Source organism: Giraffa tippelskirchi, chromosome 7 (genome assembly GCF_054371585.1).
Source record: "Giraffa tippelskirchi isolate mGirTip1 chromosome 7, T2T-mGirTip1v1.2.pri, whole genome shotgun sequence".
In the NCBI taxonomy this organism is placed as follows: domain Eukaryota; kingdom Metazoa; phylum Chordata; class Mammalia; order Artiodactyla; family Giraffidae; genus Giraffa; species Giraffa tippelskirchi.
The window spans coordinates 65,319,009-65,333,020 of record NC_137281.1 but is presented as its reverse complement, the minus strand read 5'-3'; positions in this window follow the sequence as shown (position 1 = coordinate 65,333,020).

Genomic DNA, 14,012 nt, shown 5'->3' with positions numbered 1-14,012 from the left:
GGAGCAGGAAGGTCACCAACTGCCGCAGGCGGACCTCAAGCCCCTCCCACTGCTGGAGCCTGACCTCCCCCGGCCCCACCCCTTCCCCTACCCCAGCAGGACGAGAGCTCGTCTTCCCCTGGCTTCCAACGTGAGGCCCGGCCCTGGGCCCCGATTGGGCACTGCCCCAGTCCGGAGCCAATCACAGTGGCCAGGGAGGTGGAACGCACCGATTGGCCAGGGCCAGGTCATGTGACCATGCTCCCCAGGAAACTCAAATATTACCAAGATTCCCTAACAAACCAATGAACAAAATTATCCAGTAAACGCAAACCGTACTTTTTAATGAGGCCAATGTCACAGAAAAAAAAAAAAATGCTTCACAATGAACTGCTCAAGGAAGCTACTAAATAAACTTTCAGAAAAGTTAAGTCGTTGTTTTTTTTTTTTTTAATAGGGTGACGGAGAGCTATACCTTTCCCATCTATGTGAATTTAGGTTTAAACTAGATTTCCCTTGGCTATTATATAAGACAAAAAACCCCACATCACCCCCTTTCACTCCCCCCACCCCCAAAAAGTGTTTTAGTCTATTGAGTTTTTGTGTCCTCAGTTGTGTCTGATTCACGGCAACTCACGAACTCTACACAGCCAGGCTCTTCCGTCCATGGAATTCAGGGCAATTTTTTTCTGTCACAGTAAATGCCCACCCTGGGTGATCCAAAGGCAAGGGCTCAGAGGCTCCTGAGAGACTAACTCCTTTCAGCTGAGCACAGAGCTGGCTCCTCACTGGGATGCCTGTGGCCTGGGGCTCCCAGAGGGAACAGCAGCACTCGCCCCACCGTGTGGTCACTGCTGCAAGTGCAGGCTGCTCCTCACTCCCCCTTGACAGTGTCCCTGAGGGCAGAACAGTGTGAATCTACTCAAGGTGGAAATGCAAACTCCGATGCAACCAAACTTCCCACAAGGTCTCCAAAACCACTCAGGAACAGGGAATTGGAAACTGCAGGGCATGACATGAATGGAGATGGAGACTTGACACCTTACACCGAGTTCACTTCCAGTTATCCCTAGACAAAGTTTCCATGAAAACTTGTCACAAATCTAGAAGAACAATGAGCAGAAACCGGACACGTGCTTTGAGTCTTCACACACAAAACTAAAAGGCAGTCCACAAAACAACCCAGAGAATACACTGGACTTTGCAAAATCAAAGGTATCTACCGTGGGAAAGACCTCATTACAAAAGCAAAAGACAGGTCATACATCGCGAGACGAATGAGTGGAAACACAAAGCTTCTCAAGGACGTGTCTCCAAACAGACAAAGAACACCAACACAACAAGCCTGTGAAAACTAGGGAAAGGTCTGAAGGGACGCCAGACTGAGGAAGACACACACAGAGTATCCCGGATGATGTCCAGCACTGAGGGCCTGAAGAAACAACAGTCTAGTTGCACTCCCTCAGGCCTGTGTGACCCTGGATGAGGCCTCTGTTTCCCGGTGGCTCTGAGAGATGGACAGGGAGGAAGGGGAAGAGAAATCACTTGCACTTCTAATACTCACAGCAAAGTCTTCCAATGAGAAGGGAATTATCACCCCCACTGACAATGCCATTCACTGAAGTGATACCCACGAGTCCATCTAACCCAGAAGGGAAGGAAGGACCTGTTCTCACAAAACGGCGAGAGATGGAAGAAAGAAGATCAAGCCCACACCAATCACTGGAAAGAGAAGCTGTGCTCAGGGCTTGAAAGAATTCCTATTGGGAAAATGATGTCACAGCCCCACAAGGCAATCCACAGCTTCGATGCTATTCCTCCCAAAATGCCAATGCATGTTCGCACCGAACAAAGAATTGCAAAAGGGGTTACGGAAACAGAAAAGAGCCTAAATTGTCAATACAATCCGACGAAAAAGCCCCGATACGGACGTCCAAGGTTGTGTGAAAGGAAATTAGACGACCAAACTAGGATCCTCAGGAGAGTATCGGAGAAGGCGATGGCGACCCACTCCAGTACTCTTGCCTGGAAAATGCCCTGGACGGAGGAGCCTGGTAGGCTGCAGGCCATGGGGTCGCGCAGAGTCAGACACGACTGAAGTGACTTAGCCGCAGCGGCAGCAGCAGGACAGTACGCTATTGGGAATACAACAACACACACAGATCCAGATCGATGGAATAAAGTTGAGGGTCCAGAAACAAACCCCGGCATCCAAGGTCAACTCATCTCTGACACAGAAGGGGAGAATATCCAAATGGGAACAAGAAAGCCTCTTCAATCAATGTCCATGGGAAAACCAGACAGCTACATCTGAAGAACGCTATTGGTTTTGATCTCACACCACCTCAATATCGGGGAAAAACCTCACCCTAAAGACTGATGTCATGAGATAGCTAGAAAGAAGCGTAGGTCAAAGGCTCCTTAACATCAGAGTCTCCTTGCCATTTGCTGGGCGGAGGTAGAAATGGGTCTCTTCAAGTAAGGGAAAGAGGGAAACCAAGTACACCAATGGGTATCCATCCAATGGAACCTCTTCACAACAGAGAAGCTAAGCATTCACAAATGCAAAAGATAGGAAACGGAACATGAAAGACTCCTTGCAAGTGGTGTATCTGAGAAGGGGTTCATATGGAAAGAGACGAAGAATGCACAGCACTCAGATTCCAAGAAACACCACCACCACCCTTGACCCTTCCCCCATGACCAACTCCGACCTAAAGCCTTTCTCTCCCTCTAACCTATCCCTAAAACATAACCCTCATCTAATCATATACATGTGCATTCCTAGCATCCATCCATCCACACACGAGAGAGAAAGAGGAAGACACAGACTGAATCGAGAAAGGAAAAGAGAGGGACACAGCCAGAGAGAGACACGGAACCAAAGAGAGGAAAGGAGTCGATGGTCCAGACTTTTCATCAATCTGTCTCGAAGGTAGAAGCAATGACAGCGCCCATCCACCCCAGAAGGGGGAAACGGACGGAAGGTTTGGAGAGGAAAAGACAAGAACGCAGGGAGCCATTAGAAGCTCAGCCACCCGCAGAAGCCGAGCTGGGACACTTGAACAGAATCTCAATGGAAACAGAGGACCAGAAAGTTGGCTACTCTTTTCTATCAGAGAGGGAGACCTTCGAGTCTTCCTTTCGGTCCTCCAACTTGCATGCGGGGTCTCCAAACAGTCAGGAGGGGGAGTGCCTTTTCCTGGGTACCACGGCGCATCCAGGCCTCGTTCTGCCCCATTCTGTGCTGTGTCAGCCCTGGATGGAGTCTTTCTTTCTGAAGTCTCAGCGCACAAGCTCCACGTGATATCAGCCCCAGGTGGAAAGGCATGGAGCTGCTCGTAGGCCGACAGACCTAGGAAACAGATGGGAGAATGACCCCCACTCTGCAGATGGAGAGACCGGGGAAACCCTGAGGGGCATATGCTTGTCCAGGGCCACACCACTTATGAGAAGAAGGAGCCTGGTCTGAGAGCAGCGGGGTCCTCGGAGCTCAGGCCCTGGCTGCACCCAGGCCTCCCCAGGGCTGTGGGCTGGGCTGTGTGGCTGTCACTGTGCCTGCACATGGCCTAAGGGGGGTGGTCGAGCAGTCAGAAACCCAGAGATTCCCTTGCGAAGTTTTGGGGAAGGGACCTCAGCACGAACCCCAGGAAATGATGTCACCTGCCGGCAACAGAACCCAACAGAACCCGCAACCCGGGTATCCAGGCCTCCAGAGCGGAGAGGAGCCCCCAGCCAGATCACTTGCTGCCAGGATGTTCTGCTGCTTGCCCCTGCCCAGAGGCCGGGGCCTCAGGAGAGCTCACAGGCAGTGAGCGTGGGCACCCTGTCGACGTTGGCTCAGGGCACCCCCGAGAGGCCTCTGGCCCTTTGCCCGGAGAAACAGAAAGGTAACACGGGGAGCCCCAGGCGGGGCCAGGCCACCTCTCCCATGCCACCCGGAAACAGCGGGTCCTTTGCCTGTGTGTGTGGATGCGGGTTTCTCGGGGTGTGTCTCCCTCAAGGAAGCCCAGGCGGATGTGGGGTCAGAAGCCTGCGGAGAAGTTGTGTCCACACCCCAGGGGAGAGCAGGCTGGGTGGGATGGGGAGAGTGCGGGCAGCGCCGGCCGCCCAGGCTGACCTCACACCCTCAGGTGGGTCTCTTTCCTCCCGGGTGGGGATCTGAGCAGACACACGTCTCTGACCCTTCTGGGAAGAGAAGTTCGAGCAGGCAGAAGCAGCGGCTCCACTGGCCAGGCCCAGCTCGGAAAACTCCCAGCACGGCTGGCTGACGGTCACTGTCGTTGCAGAGCTTCCCACGTGATGAGGCCGAGGACGGGGACACCCCGTCCACCTCCCGGAGGGAGGGGTCGGAGCACCACCCCCCCGCCCGTGAGGCCCAGTGCAGGCTCCAGGTGAGCGTGCCCACGGAGGCATCAGCCCCACCGGGGGCGAAGCGGAGGCGGGGAAGGCCTGCTGCCGAGACACCGCCCAGGATACACCCGGCGGCCCAGTCTGAGGCTGCCACGGAGCTCAGCACACCCGGCTCCGACCCAGAGTCCCGAGAACCCCGGCCTCTGAGGCAGCAGGAGGACCTGGAGCCCAGCACGCCAGAGCACAGAGGTGAGGACGCTGGGGCTGGTGCACGGGAGTGTGTGGGGAGGGGGTGCTGAGCTACACACGGACGAGTCCCCGAAAGATGCTGCTGGGCCTGCAGCAAGCGCTGGCCTCACACCCCCACCCCCATCTTGCACACTTCAGTCCCAAAAGACATCCGACCCTGGGTATTCTTTGGGAATCTCTTGGAAGCTTTCTGTCCCGGGATACGCACATGCCAAGGCTGGCCTGTGGGCAAACTTTGCTTCTCCCCCAGCTCTAGCACTGGCCTCCAACTGGAACCAGGCTCTACTTCCCAGACCTGTCCCTACAGAGGTGGTGGCTCCAGGTGCAGGACCCAGGGATCCACCGAGGCCAGATGGAGAACCGAGACTTGCCCTCGCAGAGACACCAGGCCAGCTGGGTACTGGCCAGCACACCGGGCAGATCGGATCTCCGTGCCTGCAGGGCCCCCAGCCCCAGGCACTGACGTCCCACCCCCTCAGCCAGAACCTCCACCTCCACGTGCACCTGTACCTGCTCGGGCTTTGGCAGGAGAACCCGAGGCAGAGGAGGAGTCACCGCCTCGGCAGGGGGAGCCTGCCCTGGCTCCCGCGCAACACCCAGACGCCGACGATGACTCACTCGCCCCTGCAGGAAGAACGAGCCCCCGCTCTGGGCAGAGACCCAGAGCCCTTGCCGGAAACACCACGTCCAGGGGAGCGGTCGGCTCTGCAGCCTCCATCCCTGTCTGCTCACTGTGGACGCCGGCAACTCGGTCTGCCCCCAGGGGACATGGAGTTCCTTTCCCCTGAACTGCTTTGCATTTGGTTTGTTTCCACCTTTCTGGTGATGTTTTATTTTGTGTATGGTTTCCTGTATTTCTCTTGGTTAAGTTGGGATTAGTAAACTTTTTCATCATTGTTGCAATTTGGGAACACTGTTGTGTAACTCTGGTGATACTGTGTTACCATCCCAATTTGTAGTTTCAGACCCGTTCGATCTTTATGCCCCACCCCCCAACAAAGCCTGGATTCAAGGCAAGCACGCCCTGTTCATCCCTCCCCCCGATCCTGAACACAATTTCATCTTTTCTTTCTGCATTCCTTCCTATATTCTTGGTGTCCCCAATCAATGACTCTCAGTGAAATGACTGAAGGAGTTTTTTTCGGACTCTCCACCTACTGTAAGACTCCATTGGAGAGTTCTCATTTGTATGTCATTTGAACTAGCCTTTGATAGCTGAAAGGACGGTGTACGTCCTTTCAAGATATCATGTGCCAAACGAAGCCCTTTTGGCAAATGCCATCATTATCTCCAGGCAGGCATTGCTGTTTGAAGGGTGACATCTCAGCCAGAAGGCAGAGGCTGAGCTCCTCTTGTTGCACCAGCTCCCAAAAGAAGCCAAGAAAGGGAGCTGGAGCAACAAACCACCCCAACGCCCAGGAAAGCGTTCTTCACGACAGAAGGCTAGAAAATGACCCAACAACCTTGTGGCCCAGAACCCCTCTAAAAAATCACTGTTCCATAAAAAAGAGAAACACATGGGAAGTTCCAAGGAGAGGCAATGCCCATGGCCAGTGTACTTTAGAGACGGCCTGACCGCTCCGGGGAAGACACGCACCGACGGAACCCCTTGGGAAACAGCAGTGATAGTCCTCACCGTCGTAAGGGTTTCCTCTGGGGACAACCTGCCCTGGGCACCACATGAGGGAGCAGACCGGCTTCTCTTCCTCTGCCCCCACACCATTCACTCATGAAGGCAGCTCAGGTGTTCTCATGCCCTGCCTGCCTGCCTGCCTGCCTGGCTCATCCGTGAGCTGTGCCCACCTCCAGGGCAGGACTCCACCTTCTCCTCTCTGTGTACCGTGAATCTGCACACAGTGGGCTTTCAGAACCTTAGGAGACTTGAGCCATTCCCACTGGAGCCAGAACCCTCCCCAGGAAGGAAAACAGCTCTGGAGTCATTTTGGCCCCAGCACTGGTTCCCAAACCCTGGCGGCTCCTACAGCCTCTACGGTGTGAAGAGGGAGGTCCCTTTTGACAGAGCTTTCCGGCTGTCAGATCTAAGCTGTTGTTTCCCTGTCAGCTGTGTCTCTTCCGTTGCAGCCAGGTGGGCCACGCTGCTCCAAAGGAGCTCACAAGCTGAGTTGCAAGGGAGGTATTGAGAGGACAGGGATGGCTACAACGTGCTGCAAACTGAGTGAGGGTCCCCACAATCCTCAGCAAAGGTCTGTGGTGTGCAAGTGGGGAGTAGAGGGCCCCCAAGTTCCAAAGGAAGGGAGGTACTCGGGAGCTAAAGCCCTTGGCTGCTGTGGTAGCAGCTGCACATGGCAGCTCGTCCACAGTGCACTTCGAATGAGGTCATATGAGCGGGACTCTGGAAATGGCTCCGAAATCCAGAGAAAGGGGTCAGGGTATGTGGGAATCCGGCGGGGGTGGGGGGTGGATGAAGGAAGGTGTCCTTCCTCTCTCCAGTGCAATTTGGTTTGGTGAGTCTCAAAGCTACCAGATGGCACTTCCCAAGTCAGGCCCCCGCAGGAATCAGGGTGGGCTGCGTGCCTCGGCCCCTGCCACAGGGACAAGCCACACCACTGGCCTCCCTGAGCTCAAATGGCCGGATCTGGGGGTTCTGTCTGGGTGCACACCTCCTTGCTGTGGCCAAGTTCCCCCCTTCTCTGAGCACCAGCTTCATCCTCTCGAAGGAGGACATCGATTGCTACCTTGGCACGTTACTCTCTTCATCCTGTGAAGACTCATTAGGCTTATCCTACAATTACTAGCTGGCCCGAAGAGATATCTCCTGAATCCAGATTAAGCTGGAGTCTCCCAGGCTCATCTGGCATGTCTTCCCTGAAGTCTGCCAAAACCCACACCCTTGCATTTCCAGGGACTCCCCTTAGCCAGCTGGGCAGAAAACCCAGCATGCTTCAAACAAGCTGACAGACAAGCGGGAGAGGACTCACGGGCAGACGGCCTCCCTCAGGTCTCGGGTGGAGCTCTGGGACCACAGCAGCAACGGGCCATCCCAGCCCCTGGGCTCAGCAGCGCCCTCATTCTCAGGCCGGCGGCTCTGCCCTGAGGGGAGCAGGAAGGTCACCAACTGCCGCAGGCGGACCTCAAGCCCCTCCCACTGCTGGAGCCTGACCTCCCCCGGCCCCACCCCTTCCCCTACCCCAGCAGGACGAGAGCTCGTCTTCCCCTGGCTTCCAACGTGAGGCCCGGCCCTGGGCCCCGATTGGGCACTGCCCCAGTCCGGAGCCAATCACAGTGGCCAGGGAGGTGGAACGCACCGATTGGCCAGGGCCAGGTCATGTGACCATGCTCCCCAGGAAACTCAAATATTACCAAGATTCCCTAACAAACCAATGAACAAAATTATCCAGTAAACGCAAACCGTACTTTTTAATGAGGCCAATGTCACAGAAAAAAAAAAAAAATGCTTCACAATGAACTGCTCAAGGAAGCTACTAAATAAACTTTCAGAAAAGTTAAGTCGTTTTTTTTTTTTTTTTTTAATAGGGTGACGGAGAGCTATACCTTTCCCATCTATGTGAATTTAGGTTTAAACTAGATTTCCCTTGGCTATTATATAAGACAAAAAACCCCACATCACCCCCTTTCACTCCCCCCACCCCCAAAAAGTGTTTTAGTCTATTGAGTTTTTGTGTCCTCAGTTGTGTCTGATTCACGGCAACTCACGAACTCTACACAGCCAGGCTCTTCCGTCCATGGAATTCAGGGCAATTTTTTTCTGTCACAGTAAATGCCCACCCTGGGTGATCCAAAGGCAAGGGCTCAGAGGCTCCTGAGAGACTAACTCCTTTCAGCTGAGCACAGAGCTGGCTCCTCACTGGGATGCCTGTGGCCTGGGGCTCCCAGAGGGAACAGCAGCACTCGCCCCACCGTGTGGTCACTGCTGCAAGTGCAGGCTGCTCCTCACTCCCCCTTGACAGTGTCCCTGAGGGCAGAACAGTGTGAATCTACTCAAGGTGGAAATGCAAACTCCGATGCAACCAAACTTCCCACAAGGTCTCCAAAACCACTCAGGAACAGGGAATTGGAAACTGCAGGGCATGACATGAATGGAGATGGAGACTTGACACCTTACACCGAGTTCACTTCCAGTTATCCCTAGACAAAGTTTCCATGAAAACTTGTCACAAATCTAGAAGAACAATGAGCAGAAACCGGACACGTGCTTTGAGTCTTCACACACAAAACTAAAAGGCAGTCCACAAAACAACCCAGAGAATACACTGGACTTTGCAAAATCAAAGGTATCTACCGTGGGAAAGACCTCATTACAAAAGCAAAAGACAGGTCATACATCGCGAGACGAATGAGTGGAAACACAAAGCTTCTCAAGGACGTGTCTCCAAACAGACAAAGAACACCAACACAACAAGCCTGTGAAAACTAGGGAAAGGTCTGAAGGGACGCCAGACTGAGGAAGACACACACAGAGTATCCCGGATGATGTCCAGCACTGAGGGCCTGAAGAAACAACAGTCTAGTTGCACTCCCTCAGGCCTGTGTGACCTTGGATGAGGCCTCTGTTTCCCGGTGGCTCTGAGAGATGGACAGGGAGGAAGGGGAAGAGAAATCACTTGCACTTCTAATACTCACAGCAAAGTCTTCCAATGAGAAGGGAATTATCACCCCCACTGACAATGCCATTCACTGAAGTGATACCCACGAGTCCATCTAACCCAGAAGGGAAGGAAGGACCTGTTCTCACAAAACGGCGAGAGATGGAAGAAAGAAGATCAAGCCCACACCAATCACTGGAAAGAGAAGCTGTGCTCAGGGCTTGAAAGAATTCCTATTGGGAAAATGATGTCACAGCCCCACAAGGCAATCCACAGCTTCGATGCTATTCCTCCCAAAATGCCAATGCATGTTCGCACCGAACAAAGAATTGCAAAAGGGGTTACGGAAACAGAAAAGAGCCTAAATTGTCAATACAATCCGACGAAAAAGCCCCGATACGGACGTCCAAGGTTGTGTGAAAGGAAATTAGACGACCAAACTAGGATCCTCAGGAGAGTATCGGAGAAGGCGATGGCGACCCACTCCAGTACTCTTGCCTGGAAAATGCCCTGGACGGAGGAGCCTGGTAGGCTGCAGGCCATGGGGTCGCGCAGAGTCAGACACGACTGAAGTGACTTAGCCGCAGCGGCAGCAGCAGGACAGTACGCTATTGGGAATACAACAACACACACAGATCCAGATCGATGGAATAAAGTTGAGGGTCCAGAAACAAACCCCGGCATCCAAGGTCAACTCATCTCTGACACAGAAGGGGAGAATATCCAAATGGGAACAAGAAAGCCTCTTCAATCAATGTCCATGGGAAAACCAGACAGCTACATCTGAAGAACGCTATTGGTTTTGATCTCACACCACCTCAATATCGGGGAAAAACCTCACCCTAAAGACTGATGTCATGAGATAGCTAGAAAGAAGCGTAGGTCAAAGGCTCCTTAACATCAGAGTCTCCTTGCCATTTGCTGGGCGGAGGTAGAAATGGGTCTCTTCAAGTAAGGGAAAGAGGGAAACCAAGTACACCAATGGGTATCCATCCAATGGAGCCTCTTCACAACAGAGAAGCTAAGCATTCACAAATGCAAAAGATAGGAAACGGAACATGAGAGACTCCTTGCAAGTGGTGTATCTGAGAAGGGGTTCATATGGAAAGAGACGAAGAATGCACAGCACTCAGATTCCAAGAAACACCACCACCACCCTTGACCCTTCCCCCATGACCAACTCCGACCTAAAGCCTTTCTCTCCCTCTAACCTATCCCTAAAACATAACCCTCATCTAATCATATACATGTGCATTCCTAGCATCCATCCTTCCACACACGAGAGAGAAAGAGGAAGACACACACTGAATCGAGAAAGGAAAAGAGAGGGACACAGCCAGAGAGAGACACGGAACCAAAGAGAGGAAAGGAGTCGATGGTCCAGACTTTTCATCAATCTGTCTCGAAGGTAGAAGCAATGACAGCGCCCATCCACCCCAGAAGGGGGAAACGGACGGAAGGTTTGGAGAGGAAAAGACAAGAACGCAGGGAGCCATTAGAAGCTCAGCCACCCGCAGAAGCCGAGCTGGGACACTTGAACAGAATCTCAATGGAAACAGAGGACCAGAAAGTTGGCTACTCTTTTCTATCAGAGAGGGAGACCTTCGAGACTTCCTTTCGGTCCTCCAACTTGCATGCGGGGTCTCCAAACAGTCAGGAGGGGGAGTGCCTTTTCCTGGGTACCACGGCGCATCCAGGCCTCGTTCTGCCCCATTCTGTGCTGTGTCAGCCCTGGATGGAGTCTTTCTTTCTGAAGTCTCAGCGCACAAGCTCCACGTGATATCAGCCCCAGGTGGAAAGGCATGGAGCTGCTCGTAGGCCGACAGACCTAGGAAACAGATGGGAGAATGACCCCCACTCTGCAGATGGAGAGACCGGGGAAACCCTGAGGGGCATATGCTTGTCCAGGGCCACACCACTTATGAGAAGAAGGAGCCTGGTCTGAGAGCAGCGGGGTCCTCGGAGCTCAGGCCCTGGCTGCACCCAGGCCTCCCCAGGGCTGTGGGCTGGGCTGTGTGGCTGTCACTGTGCCTGCACATGGCCTAAGGGGGGTGGTCGAGCAGTCAGAAACCCAGAGATTCCCTTGCGAAGTTTTGGGGAAGGGACCTCAGCACGAACCCCAGGAAATGATGTCACCTGCCGGCAACAGAACCCAACAGAACCCGCAACCCGGGTATCCAGGCCTCCAGAGCGGAGAGGAGCCCCCAGCCAGATCACTTGCTGCCAGGATGTTCTGCTGCTTGCCCCTGCCCAGAGGCCGGGGCCTCAGGAGAGCTCACAGGCAGTGTGCGTGGGCACCCTGTCGACGTTGGCTCAGGGCACCCCCGAGAGGCCTCTGGCCCTTTGCCCGGAGAAACAGAAAGGTAACACGGGGAGCCCCAGGCGGGGCCAGGCCACCTCTCCCATGCCACCCGGAAACAGCGGGTCCTTTGCCTGTGTGTGTGGATGCGGGTTTCTCGGGGTGTGTCTCCCTCAAGGAAGCCCAGGCGGATGTGGGGTCAGAAGCCTGCGGAGAAGTTGTGTCCACACCCCAGGGGAGAGCAGGCTGGGTGGGATGGGGAGAGTGCGGGCAGCGCCGGCCGCCCAGGCTGACCTCACACCCTCAGGTGGGTCTCTTTCCTCCCGGGTGGGGATCTGAGCAGACACACGTCTCTGACCCTTCTGGGAAGAGAAGTTCGAGCAGGCAGAAGCAGCGGCTCCACTGGCCAGGCCCAGCTCGGAAAACTCCCAGCACGGCTGGCTGACGGTCACTGTCGTTGCAGAGCTTCCCACGTGATGAGGCCGAGGACGGGGACACCCCGTCCACCTCCCGGAGGGAGGGGTCGGAGCACCACCCCCCCGCCCGTGAGGCCCAGTGCAGGCTCCAGGTGAGCGTGCCCACGGAGGCATCAGCCCCACCGGGGGCGAAGCGGAGGCGGGGAAGGCCTGCTGCCGAGACACCGCCCAGGATACACCCGGCGGCCCAGTCTGAGGCTGCCACGGAGCTCAGCACACCCGGCTCCGACCCAGAGTCCCGAGAACCCCGGCCTCTGAGGCAGCAGGAGGACCTGGAGCCCAGCACGCCAGAGCACAGAGGTGAGGACGCTGGGGCTGGTGCACGGGAGTGTGTGGGGAGGGGGTGCTGAGCTACACACGGACGAGTCCCCGAAAGATGCTGCTGGGCCTGCAGCAAGCGCTGGCCTCACACCCCCACCCCCATCTTGCACACTTCAGTCCCAAAAGACATCCGACCCTGGGTATTCTTTGGGAATCTCTTGGAAGCTTTCTGTCCCGGGATACGCACATGCCAAGGCTGGCCTGTGGGCAAACTTTGCTTCTCCCCCAGCTCTAGCACTGGCCTCCAACTGGAACCAGGCTCTACTTCCCAGACCTGTCCCTACAGAGGTGGTGGCTCCAGGTGCAGGACCCAGGGATCCACCGAGGCCAGATGGAGAACCGAGACTTGCCCTCGCAGAGACACCAGGCCAGCTGGGTACTGGCCAGCACACCGGGCAGATCGGATCTCCGTGCCTGCAGGGCCCCCAGCCCCAGGCACTGACGTCCCACCCCCTCAGCCATAACCTCCACCTCCACGTGCACCTGTACCTGCTTGGGCTTTGGCAGGAGAACCCGAGGCAGAGGAGGAGTCACCGCCTCGGCAGGGGGAGCCTGCCCTGGCTCCCGCGCAACACCCAGACGCCGACGATGACTCACTCGCCCCTGCAGGAAGAACGAGCCCCCGCTCTGGGCAGAGACCCAGAGCCCTTGCCGGAAACACCACGTCCAGGGGAGCGGTCGGCTCTGCAGCCTCCATCCCTGTCTGCTCACCGTGGACGCCGGCAACTCGGTCTGCCCCCAGGGGACATGGAGTTCCTTTCCCCTGAACTGCTTTGCATTTGGTTTGTTTCCACCTTTCTGGTGATGTTTTATTTTGTGTATGGTTTCCTGTATTTCTCTTGGTTAAGTTGGGATTAGTAAACTTTTTCATCATTGTTGCAATTTGGGAACACTGTTGTGTAACTCTGGTGATACTGTGTTACCATCCCACTTTGTAGTTTCAGACACGTTCGATCTTTATGCCCCACCCCCCAACAAAGCCTGGATTCAAGGCAAGCACGCCCTGTTCATCCCTCCCCCGATCCTGAACACAATTTCATCTTTTCTTTCTGCATTCCTTCCTATATTCTTGGTGTCCCCAATCAATGACTCTCAGTGAAATGACTGAAGGAGTTTTTTTCGGACTCTCCACCTACTGTAAGACTCCATTGGAGAGTTCTCATTTGTATGTCATTTGAACTAGCCTTTGATAGCTGAAAGGACGGTGTACGTCCTTTCAAGATATCATGTGCCAAACGAAGCCCTTTTGGCAAATGCCATCATTATCTCCAGGCAGGCATTGCTGTTTGAAGGGTGACATCTCACCCAGAAGGCAGAGGCTGAGCTCCTCTTGTTGCACCAGCTCCCAAAAGAAGCCAAGAAAGGGAGCTGGAGCAACAAACCACCCCAACGCCCAGGAAAGCGTTCTTCACGACAGAAGGCTAGAAAATGACCCAACAACCTTGTGGCCCAGAACCCCTCTAAAAAATCACTGTTCCATAAAAAAGAGAAACACATGGGAAGTTCCAAGGAGAGGCAATGCCCATGGCCAGTGTACTTTAGAGACGGCCTGACCGCTCCGGGGAAGACACGCACCGACGGAACCCCTTGGGAAACAGCAGTGATAGTCCTCACCGTCGTAAGGGTTGCCTCTGGGGACAACCTGCCCTGGGCACCACATGAGGGAGCAGACCGGCTTCTCTTCCTCTGCCCCCACACCATTCACTCATGAAGGCAGCTCAGGTGTTCTCATGCCCTGCCTGCCTGCCTGCCTGCCTGGCTCATCCGTGA